The sequence below is a fragment of the Muscardinus avellanarius genome, assembly GCF_963383645.1.
Source record: "Muscardinus avellanarius genome assembly, chromosome: 16".
Lineage (NCBI taxonomy): Eukaryota > Metazoa > Chordata > Mammalia > Rodentia > Gliridae > Muscardinus > Muscardinus avellanarius.
In genome coordinates, this window is record NC_137802.1 from 54,501,847 (window position 1) to 54,513,788 (window position 11,942).

Genomic DNA, 11,942 nt, shown 5'->3' on the forward strand with positions numbered 1-11,942 from the left:
GTGGCCTCCCATTCTCTGCGAGGAAGCAGGCGTGGGTGGAAGCTGGGCCCTCCCTTCCTCAGCCGCCTGCAGAGGCTGCCCCTCCTCCGGTGTCCCAGGGCAGCCCATGAGACACTCAGCTTCCTTTTCATGGTCAAAGGCAGAGAAGCCTCCCCTCCAGAGTGCCCGGGCCTGGAGGTGTCCAGTCAGGGAAGAGGGAGAAGGCCTGGGAGGGTCCATCTGGCTCTGCTAGGTCAGGGAAGAGATAAGAGGAGAGAGGTGGGGCTGGGGGATAGAAGGGCAGAGGAGATAAGACAGCAAGAAATAGCAGCAGTGCTCAGGGCCTGGGGAGCTGGCAGCTGGGAGGCCCAGGATGAGCCCCATTCCCGACCGGGCAGGACCACTCGGGTTCACACGCAGAGAGGACATAGAGCCACACTCGGCTTAGCTCCCCGCTCTCCACCCGTCGCCTCAGTCCCCACAGGATGCAGGGTGTCCTCCCAGGCATCTTCCGAGGCCAGTGGCAGTGTGCTGGGCGAAGAGGGAGAGCCGTCCTCAACCCGTCAGTCACAGACCCGAGGCCAGGCAGCCCGCCTGCCTTGCTCTAGGCTGGGTTACCCTATTTTTAACTTTCTCCTTTGCTCCTGGTCTTATATGCTCCTCTCTACACTTAACCCCTTCCCAGCTCCCAGGCAGCTGTGTCCTCCCAGGTGAAAACTGTGGCTGCTGCAGGGAGGGCCCGGGGGAGGGAGGGCCTCCGCATTCTCGCTGTGAAAGGCCAGCGCGGGCCACCCCAGCCTCTGGGTCCTGGGACACCCGCAGGAGCAGAGGCTCAGGACAGGGGGGCGCTGGCCGGCAGTAGGAGCCCCAGGAGTTGCCTGAGCCTTGGGCCCTGTCCTGCTGCCTATTTGGTGGGCGCGCCTCTGCCAACTTACCAAGAGGACATGCTGCCCAGCGGAGCTTCAGATTAGGCCCACAGCCCTGCGAGGAGCGACTCGGCCTCAGAGCAGGCGACAGGCAGTGCGGATGGAGAGGAGCCAGGAGTTTGAAATTTGCTGCGAAGGTCGCCCATTGCAAGGAGCGCTCAGGTGGATGTTTTTTCCAAAGTAAAAAGTCCTGTGATTGGATCATGATCCCAGGCTGCCTGAGCCGCCCCCTTAATTGAAGGAGTCAGCACACACCTGTTAGGATTTCTGGGCGGCTCAAAGGTTGGATTCAAGTTCCCAGTTCTGTCTGCTAAGGCTGACCTGGCTGCTCACTGCCCACCTAGGCACGTGCCTTCACATGCCTAGCTTATGTTTGAATTTTAAAACTTCAGAGTAGCTTCTGAAGGTAAAGAGAATCTTAATATCTTTTTTTTTTTTTTTTTTTTTTTTTTTTTTTTGGTGGTACTGGGGTTCCTGGAAGCCCTTCTACCTCCGGTATACACTCCACGGGCTACACTCCCAGACCTATTTTTTAACATTTTTATGTGGAAACAGAGTCTCTTAAGCCAGCGAGGCTGGCTCCTGTCTCCGCCTCCCAAGCGCGGGGATTACAAGCGTGCGCCACCACGCCCAGCATTAATATATTCTTAATATATTTTATTAACTCTAATATAGCCACGGCAGGCATGGTAGTGCACGCCTGTAATCCCATTACTTGGGAGGCTCAGACAAGATGAGTGCAGGTTTGATACCAACTTTAGGAACTTAGCAAGGCCCTCAGCAATGGAGTGAGACCCTGTTTCAAAATAAAGAGTAAGCCGGGCGTGGTGGTGCACGCTGGTAATCCCTGCGCTTGGGAGGCTGAGGCAGGAGGATCCTGCAGGTTCTAAGCCAGCCTCAGCTGGCTTAAGAGACCCTGTTTCCAAATAAAATATAAAATAGGTCTGGGAGTGTAGCCTAGAGGTAGAAGGTCCCTGGATTCCATCCCCAGTACCACCAAAAAATAAAAAAATAATAATAAAAGTAAAATAGACCTGGGGGTATAGCTCAGAGGTAGAATGCTCCTGAGTTCAAATGCCAGAAAAAAAATACTATATATATATATATATATATATATATATATATATATGTGTGTGTGTGTGTGTGTGTGTGTGTGTGTGTGTTTGTGTGTGTGTGTGTGTGTGCTCCAAACTCATTTCGACATGTAACCAAAATTAAAAATTGAGATGTTAAATTCCTTTTTTTTTTTTTTTGCATCTAAACCCTTGAAATCAGGGGTGTGTTTTGCACTTGAAGCACATCTAGGTTTGGCATAGCCGGGTTTTGGGTGCTATAACTGAGGCTATGAAGTAGCAACACTGAAGCCAGGAAGCTTGAGAGGGCAGGAGAGGAGGCAGACAGACCAAGGGAAGGACCTGGGTCAGGCGCAGCAGACACTGCCCCATCCAAGGCCGGAATCTATGGGCACGGCACTTTCTAGAGGGCAGAAGAGGCAGGACCTAGATCTAAAGTGACGACCTAGATTTGCCCTGCCCTGAAATGGACTCTAGGCCCTGGGACTTGCCATGGGTAAAGTGAGATTTCTGCCAACCTTTCCAGAAGGTCAGCGAGCGAGAGAGACCCAGCGACCCTGAAGCTGGGCGCCGAGGAAGGCTCCCAAAGACCGCCAGCCAGACTCCAAATAAAAGAATAAGGAAAACCCAGTCAGCCAGTGCTGGGCTCCTGCAACCGAGGGACATCCCTGGTGGCCTGTGCAGGGCAGGGGTCCCTAGAGGGCCTGCCGTCCTCACCCAAGCCGCCACCTGAGCCCTGGTGAGGTCGCCGGGGCTTGGGCCACGGATGACACCTCCCACGTGGAGCACAGGCGATGGCTTCCACTAGGTCACAGGCTGTATTCCAAGCCAGCTCTCAGGACTAAGGTCACCTGGCACCCCAGAGTGGCACCAGAACCCCCTATCGAGGGAGTTCTAGCTGCACGGGCTCCTAATGGACTGTCCTGTGCCCCTGCACAAAGTTATTCCCGTGGCCCCTCTGACCACAGATGGAGACCAGGCCCGACACGCCCGCCAGGTGAGGGCACAAGGTTCTCATCCACCCTGGCTTCGAACTGCCTCAGGGGGCTGCAGGCCTGAGGGGTCTCGCCCTCCAGCCGCCTGGCTCCTTGGGCAGCGCTCACTCCGCAGGACTCCTCGGCGTTAACGCTCCTCTCGTCCCCGCTGCCCCTCCTGCACAGCCCTGGCCTTCAGCCATTTGAACCCCTGCCCGCTGGGCCGCCTCCAGACTTCCCGACAAGTGTCTGACCAGCTGCCAGTCTCTGCTCTCCCCCCGAGTCGCGGACGGCTCCTCGCTGGCAGCTCTAGTGCCCACTAGGGTTTAAAAATAAACTTGCTATCTGCTTTCCTCCAGCCTGACCCTGGCTGTGTCTTCCATGTCCAGCCGGATCCTGGCTCCTCTGAAAACAAGGTGTCCCCGTCATGTCAGAGACCACGGCAGAGCTGGGCCAGAGCCTCCCCCAAGGACAGACGGCGTCAAGTTGGTCCCAGGGAGCTCTGGTCACGGCGACAGTCACTTCTCTAATCTGTGGGTCTCTCCTGGGAGGACTGAGGCACCGGGGTGGGGGAGTGGGAGGCAGGGCTCCTCTTGGGGGGACAGACCCCGGGAGGTGTAGACTGATGTCACCACAAGGACAGTCCCCGGCTTGGCGGGCTTGCCCGCGCCCCGCGCTGGGCTGGCGGCGCTCTCCCTGTGCCCGGTTCATTTCACCTCCTTCACTCTTCAAAACGCACCCCACCCACCCTTCTCACCAGATAACATGTCCTCTCCTCCTTCTGCGGGTCTAAGAGGCTCCACTTTTTTTTTCTTTCTTTCTTTCTGTGATGCTGGAATGGAGCCCAGGGCCCTGCGCATACTAGGCCAGGCACATGGCCAGACCCACCGGCGTTCTCACCAGTCTTCCTGGACCCTTCCTAGCAAGGGCCAATCCCCCCTTTATGTTGGACCCTGGTTTCCCCTCCCATCTTAGGGCACCACGCTCCCATTTACCAACCCTGTCCCCCAACTCCTTTCCATGACCCAAGGCTGTTCCCTCCTTAAACAAGCCACCAAGTCCATCCCAGCCCCAATCCTCCATGGAATCACCCGCTCCCACAGTGGGTCCTCACCACCGTCCAACCCTGGGAGCCAGCGCAGGGGGCCATCGATGGCCGGCTCCTCTCTCCAGCTGGGCCACCCAGTCCCTGCTGCGGCCTGCTCTGGCCTGGTCTGCCCACTCCTCGAACTCCAGCTCATTTAACCCATTCTTCCCCGTGGGCTGCAACCTGAGGAATCTATTTCAGTTCCTTGAAAGTTCTTACCCTGGGATCCCCCCCCTTCCCACTGGGCCTCCTAACTCATCCGTCAGGCCTCAATTACCTGTCGCTGGCTCCAGAAGGCCGGCCTGGGCACGGGCCTTTGCTCTGGCTCCCCGAGCACTCCCGCTCTTCTTCCTGGAGCACAGAGTGCCTCCAGGGACTGCCTCTTCCCGGTCATATTAGCAGCAAGGAGCCTGGGCCCTGCAGCACTGGTGGGGCTTAACAAACATCTGTGGACTAAAGTAGGCTGACAGTTGTGTGTTGGGCTAGAACCAAACATACACCAAACCTAGAAGTCCGCACCGGCTCACAGCTGCTCTGTGTAACTGGGGTCTAATCTGGGACGCGAGGGATCTTCAGGATGTGGGAACAGAACCACTGGATTGGAGACATACTTCATGGCATGTGTTCAGCGTGGAAAGTTCTTATAGCACAACAGAAGTGAAAGAATAACTGACCTCTTGCTTTATATAAAGAAAAAAAAAAGGGATATTTTCAGTCCCGCTCACTCCATCAGAAAGCTCCTCTCTAGCCGGGTGTGGTGGTGCACACTTGTAATCCCAGCATTCGGGAGGCTGAGACCAGAGGATCGTGGTTTGCAGACAGCCTCAGCTATTTAGGCCCTCTGCAACTCAGTGAAACCCTGTTTCAAAATAAAGAATAAAAAATAAGGCAGGGAGTATAGCTCAGGGGTCGAATGCTCCTGGTTCCATCCCCAGACCTGAAAAAAAAAAAAAAAAAAAAAAAGAAAGCCCCTCTCTTCTGCTTCTGTTTCTGCTTCCTGGATTTATCAGTGGAAACCTCAGCCTTCCCAGCACCACCACCGCGCCCAGGAAACCTAAGAACTCACAGCCCTCTCCGGGCATGGTGGTTCATGCCTATAATCCCAATACTTGAGAGGCTAAAACAGGAAGATCACAGGTTGGAGAAGAGACTCAGCAAGTAGTGAGATTCTCATCAACCAAGGAAGACCCTGTTTCAAAATAAAAATAAAATTGGGCAGGGGGTGTAGCTCAGAAGTAGAATGCCCCTGGGTTCCATCCCTAGTACAACACACACACAAAATAAACAAAAACCCCCCACAGCCCCTAGTCTGTTGACTGCTAACTGTGGGCCAGCCCCGCACAGCACCTCAGGAGACCTTCACGAGGACTGGATACAGAATGGGCTACTGCTTTCCCCACACCACAGGTAAGGAAACCAGCTTTAGCTAGGCGTGGGGGCATATGCCTGTGCTCCTGGTACTTGGGAGACTGAAAAGCAGGATCACCATTTCAAGGTGGTTAGCCTCAGCAACTTTTTTCCTTTTTTTTTTTTTTTTTTTTTTTTCAGGTCTGGGGATGTAACTCAGCGACCTCCAAGCTACTACAACCTCTGCCCTATTTTTTTATTCTTTATTTTGAAACAGGGTCTAAGTTGCAGAGGGCCTCACTAAGTAGTTGAGGCTGTCCACGAACTGTGATCCTCCAGTCTCAGCCTGCCAAATGCCGGGATTACAAGCCTGCGCCACCACGCCCGGCTAGCCTCAGCAATTTTGTGAGACCCCTTCAGCAATTTAACAAGACTCTATTTCAAAGTAAAAAAAAAAAAAAATAGGGTGGGTGGTGTAGCTGGGAGGTAGAATGCCCCTGGGTTCAATCTCCAGTAAAAGAGAAGAAAGAAAGAAAGAAAGAAAGAAAGAAAGAAAGAAAGAAAGAAAGAAAGAAAGAAAGAAAGAAAGAAAGAGAAAAGAAAAGAACTTAGAAGGCACATGCCTAAACTGGGCATGGTGGCGCACGCTTGTAATCCCAGCATTCGGGAGGCTGAGACTGGAGGGTCACGGTTCGCGGACAGCCTCAGTTACTTAGTGAGGCCCTCCACAACTCAGTGAGACCCGGTTTCAAAATAAAGAATAAAAAGTAGGGCAGGGGGTGTAGCTCGGAGGTTGAATGCCCCTGGGTTCCATCCCCAGACCTGCAAAAAAAAAAAAAAAGAAGGCTCCCTTTATTCACCTCCAACACTCGCCTGGCTTTCAGGTAAAGCTGTTCACTGTTGCGTTCATGGAAAGCTCCTATTTTCTGCAACTCCAGAAAACCACCAAAGGAGTCTCCTTTCATGGCTACGTGCTCCCTGGAGCCTTTATGCAGGACTGCAGGACCAGCTGACGCCCTGGTTGGGGAGGACGCGATGCCCCCAGCCCAGAGGAGAAACGGGTCTGAGATGGAGAAGTCTGCCCCAAGACGCCAGCCATGGCTCCCTCGAAGGACTTTTATGGGTTTGTTCCTGACTGTTTCAAATGTCAACGCTTTATAGTGTTTACTTACTAAAATTACCTGCCCAGCATTTCTGGGCACTTAAAAGGGAAAGAATGAAAGATGTAAAGGAAAAAAAAAATCCTAATTATCAGTGTTGTTGAAAGGGTATGGAGACTAAAACCCTGTTTGTTCCAAGAGAACTGCAGATTTTTTTTTTTTTTTTTTTTTTTTTTTTTGCGGGTCTGCAGATGGAACCCAGGGGCATTCGACCTCCGAGCTACTCCCCTGCCCTATTTTTTATTCTCTATTTTGAAGCAGGGTCTCACCGAGTTGCAGAGGGCCTCACTAAGTAGCTGAGGCTGTGTGAGAACCGCGATCCTCTGGTCTCAGCCTCCTGAATGCTGGGATGACAGGTGTGCGCCACCACGCCGGGCTGAGAAATGCAGAATTGGAGAGGGCCCGAGGAAGTGCCTTCAGCCCTATCCTCCTTCCTCTGTGACATTTGGCTTTTGTGAAATATCCTCTAACTGCAAAGAAAAAAAAATCTTTGTTGTTTTTTTTGGTACTGGAATTGAACCTAGGTGTATTCTATCTCATTTTGAGACAAATCTCACTAACTTGTCCAGGCTGGCCTCAAACTTGTGATCCTTCTGCCTTAGCTTTCCAAGTCATCTGGATTACAAGACTGTGCCACTGTGTCTGGCCCAAACAATTTAAATTTATTTTTTGTGTGTGGTATTGGAGATTGAACCCAGGGGCATTGGACTGCCAAGCTACACACTGCCTGGGCCCTTTTTAAAAATTTTGAAACAGGGTCTTGTTTGCTAAGAGTCTCACTACATTGCTGAGGCTGGACTCAAATCTGAGATCCTCCTGTCTCAGCCTCCCAAATCCTGGGATTACAAGCGTGCACCACAATGCCCAGCTCCTAAACATGATTTTGATGTATTTATTGCCCATGTAATATGAAGAAGTAACCAGGCATCTTGTATTATATCTGGCACCTGCTCAGGTCTCTACCCCAAGCCAACCTGAACTGGCTTATTCACACCCTTCTGGGGCAGTACCTGGTTGTACTGGGATGTCCCACATCCCTCCTTCCAAGGAATCTTCCCCCCACATGCTTTCCTCTGCCTGTCCTCGAGGGTCCCTGGGACTATGGCTTAGCGAATCAGCAGAGCTGGCTTGAGGGGCTACTTGCTGAGGGGCAGTGGGTTAAGTAGACCCCACCCCACCTCTCTCCTAGGTCACCCCTCGCCCCGGAAAGACCACTGGAATCAAGCAGCATAATTACAAACCGGTTGATGTTTCCCAAAGACTCCATCGCTCCTCCATCTGAATGGGAAGTGGAGAATCCCTACAATTTTCATTTATTGTTTCCAGAGCTTTTGCAGTTAAAAGTGACCTAAGGTGCCCCAGTCCCCCTGCCCCCTCCTCGGCAGTCCACAGCACCTGGGTACAGGCTCTACCGCAGCCCTGCCTGCCGGGCAGGGGCCCCAGCTGCAAGGGGCCTGCAGAAAAATGGGCCAGGCCCAGGCAGCTCCTGTCAGGGCTTCTCAGTGTTCCTGGTGCAAAGATATAACATTTCACTTTCACAGGACTGCACATACTAAAAATAAAAATTTTAAAACGCTATCTAGTTCTATATCGTTTTCCCCATGGTCAGGTCTCATTCAGGTCACTGGCCATGTGCTGAAATCAGTTGAATGGTCGCTGGGCTCTGCCTTGCCTGGAGTTGAAGGCTGCCAGCCTCCCGGGCCCTCTGGGCCGCCCGGGAGAGCACAGCCAATAAGGATGCTCGTTTGCGGGGGGTTTGGCCAAAGGGTAGAAGAGGGAGTCTGGATTTTCCTTGACAAGCGCAGGGGGCTCACTCAGGTTTTCTTTCACAACTCCCTCCCCCACCCCTCTGCTGAGTTTAAAGCAGCCCTGAGTGTCAAGGACAGGGCGAGGCGGCCATTTCCTCAGAACTGAGGAGAGCGAGGAGATGGTTAAGGAATGCTCATCACTCTTTTTCCTTATTATTTTTTTGCGGGTCTGGGGATGGAACCCAGGGGCATTAGACCTCCGAGCTACACCCCTGCCCTATCTTTTATTCTTTATTTTGAAACAGGGTCTCACTGAGTTGCGGAGGGCCTCACTAAGTAGCTGAGGCTGTTCGCAAACCGCGATCCTCCGGTCTCAGCCTCCCGAATGCTGGATCACAAGCGTGCGCCACCAGGCCCGGCTCCTTTTTCCTTATTTATTGGGGATTGAATCCCAGGGCATTCTACCTCTGAGCTACATTACATACAGCCCTATTTTTCATTCTTTATTTTGAAACAGGGTCTAAGTTGCAGAGGGCCTAAGTAGCTGAGGCTGTCCGCAAACTGCGATTCTCCTGTCTCAAGCCTCCCAAATGCTGGGGTTACAGCATGTGCTGCCAAGTCCAGATACAGATTAAAATGTGATGCCAGCCAGGCGTGGTGGCGCATGCTTGTAATCTCAGCATTTGGGAGGCTGAGACAGGAGGATCACGCAGGCTCGAAGCTAGCCTTAGCTGGCTTAAGAGACCCTGTTTCCAAATAAAATATATTTTAAAAAAATAGGTCTGGGAGTGTAGCACAGAGGTAGAAGGCCCCTGGGTTCCATCCCCAGTACCACCACAGAGAGAGAGAGAGAGAGAGAGAGAGAGAGAGAGAGAGAGAGAGAGAGAAAAGAAAAATAAAAAAATAGGGCTGGAGGTATAACTTGGAGGTAGAATGTCCCTGGGTTCCAACCCCAGTACTGCAAAAAAAAAAAAAAAAAAGCCAATACCTTTGTCCTGATGGCAAATCTACCAAATCCACTTTTTGTTTTGGTATTGGGATTGAACCCGTGGCATTACACCTCCAAGATACACTTCCAGCCCTATTTTGTCTTTTTATTTTGAAACAGGGTCTAAGTTTCCAAGGACCTTGCTAAGTTGCTGGAGCCAGCCTTGAACCTGCAACCCTCATTTCTTAGCTGCCCAAGTACAGGGATTACAAGCATGCACCACCACACCCAGTTCATTTTTAAATTTTGAAACAGGATCTTGCAAAGTTGCTGGGGTCTCCCTAAGCTACTGAGGCTGCTGGCCTCAAACTTGGGATTACAAGGATGTGCCACTGTGCCCAGCTCTAAATCCATGCTTAAAATAAGAATCGGGGTGATTTAACAGCTCCAACATTTTCAAATGACTCCCAAGTTTATTACCAAATATGGTTGGCTGACCAGTTTACAATCCTTGCTGGTGAGGATGTGTGTGTGCGTATGAGCAACACAGCTATCCTGTCTGTGGGAATAAAGGGCATTGTTCTGGACAAATGCTCCCCTCTCCCACTGCCCATTTCTAGGGAGGAGGGCTCGGCAGGCCTGCACTGCTCTAAGTACACAGACCCTCCCCCTCCCCCTCCCCCAGGAAAGGTCTCAGACCCTCCTCCTCCTTCCCCTCCCCCTCCCCCAGGAAAGGTCTCAGACCCTCCTCCTCCTTCCCCTCCCCCTCCCCCAGGAAAGGTCTCTGAGAGACAAAGGGAGCCCAGAGAGAAGGGTGTTCCCAGCTCCCCCAGCTTAGACCCCAGCGCCCCCTTTCTCCCACACAAGGCCACCTATACTTCCCGGATGGTGACACCATAAATACGCCAATTTACTTAGTCCCATTTGAGCCCTGCTACAAAAAAGGGCCTCTTCAGAGACCAAATCTCTCGCTGGAAATCCCTCTGCTTTTGCTTCTCAATAAGATCAACTTACCGCTGATCTTAGGAGGAGAGTTTGGCCTCAGGTTTCCTGTGCACACCACTGAGCTCAGGGTACAATTTCATACAAAGAATGGGGTAAAATGGTCAATGTGAAATCTCCTGACAGCCTAGTTTTCAGTGGGTTTCGAGTTTTGAGAAAGGACGCACAGACCACGAGTGAATCTTCTAAAGTGTATTTGGAACTGACAAAACACTTGCACCAACAACATCTTCCCAGAGACGAGGCCCTGAGCACAGAGCCCGTCTCTACCATGAAAGTTTTACATAAACTGTACAGGACAAAATCAGCAACGAATCATCTTTGGCACTAAAACAGATAATTCCTTAGCTGTTCATGCAATATCCAAACTGCACATCACATGACATTTGATTCCTGGTTAACAGATGAATTTTACATTTCAATTTTCTTAAAAAGTTAGAAAGTCCTAGCTAAGTTTTTCAGTATGGATACACTAGTCATATCACAACACTCAGTGCCTGAGGTAGAGACTTCTGTGAGAGATTTACTATGAAAACATAATTAAGTGAAAGATTAAAAAATCGTTTCAATCTTGGAAGCATATAGTCAACCGTCTGCCTGGCTCAACAAGCCAACCATGAAAGGAACACCTCATTTCTTCCTATTTGTGTAGGAGTTTGCCCTGGAGTTTGAACTTTCTCTTATCTGAACGCCTAGATTTTAGAATACTGCAGGTTGCTTCTTTAATGTGGAATGTGCATAAACCAAACCCATTTAATAGTGTTATTATAAATAACAATAACAAGACTAGAGAAGGAACAACAACAAATGAAAACCTTTTAAAGTGTCCATGATGTGTGGCTAGAAGGAGTGATATGTAATTCAACCTATGATTCTAATCTTTGGTGGTGACCGAATCACTAGATTTAGGATATATAGGTGAGCTGAAATTCTATTTCCAAATTGCACTGCATAGGTGAAGAGGCTTTACTATTATTGTAAGGTGGGATGATTCTTTGGGGAATTACATGATTTTACAGATAAAATTAATCCCTGCAACCTTCCAATCAAAATGTCCAGCAGCTGTGTATCCTTGAGTTCAGATATTTTCTTCAGTTGAGAAAGACCTTTGAGTTATAAATAAGAAGGCATTTATTAAAGCAGATTCAAGTATAACATACTTGCTTTTTAGCAAAATCTGGCCAAAAATTGTCATCCACAGATGTAATTTTTAGAAGTAGACTATTTTTTGTACCAGGGATTGAACCCAGGGTCATTGTAAGTCTGGGCTCCATCCCCAGCCCTTTTCTCCTTTGAAACAGGGTCTAAGTTGCTGAGGGGCGTCTCATACCTCTAACCCTCCTGTCTCAATCTCCCAGTCCTGGGATTTAGGCCTGAACTACTAGGTCTGTTTGGAAGTAGATTTCCTCTTAAACGAACAGCATAAAGCATGGCCATCTGAGTGGGCAGATCATAGGTCTGACTAACAGGAACATCTAAGACCTTTCACGGTATAAACTGCTTAGAGCAAGCACTTTACACCAGCCCTGGTGCCCACGGTAAAGAGCCTGACACAGCCTCAGTCACCACACACTTGAGCTGCGGGTTCTGAAGCACCGTTCTGAAGCACACAAGTGATCCCCATACAGTGCTAGGGAGGGAGGTCAGGGCCTCAGGCCAAGGCAAGCACTCCACCACGGAGCCACCCCCATAGCAGTTTTTAAAAGCACCTTTTACCA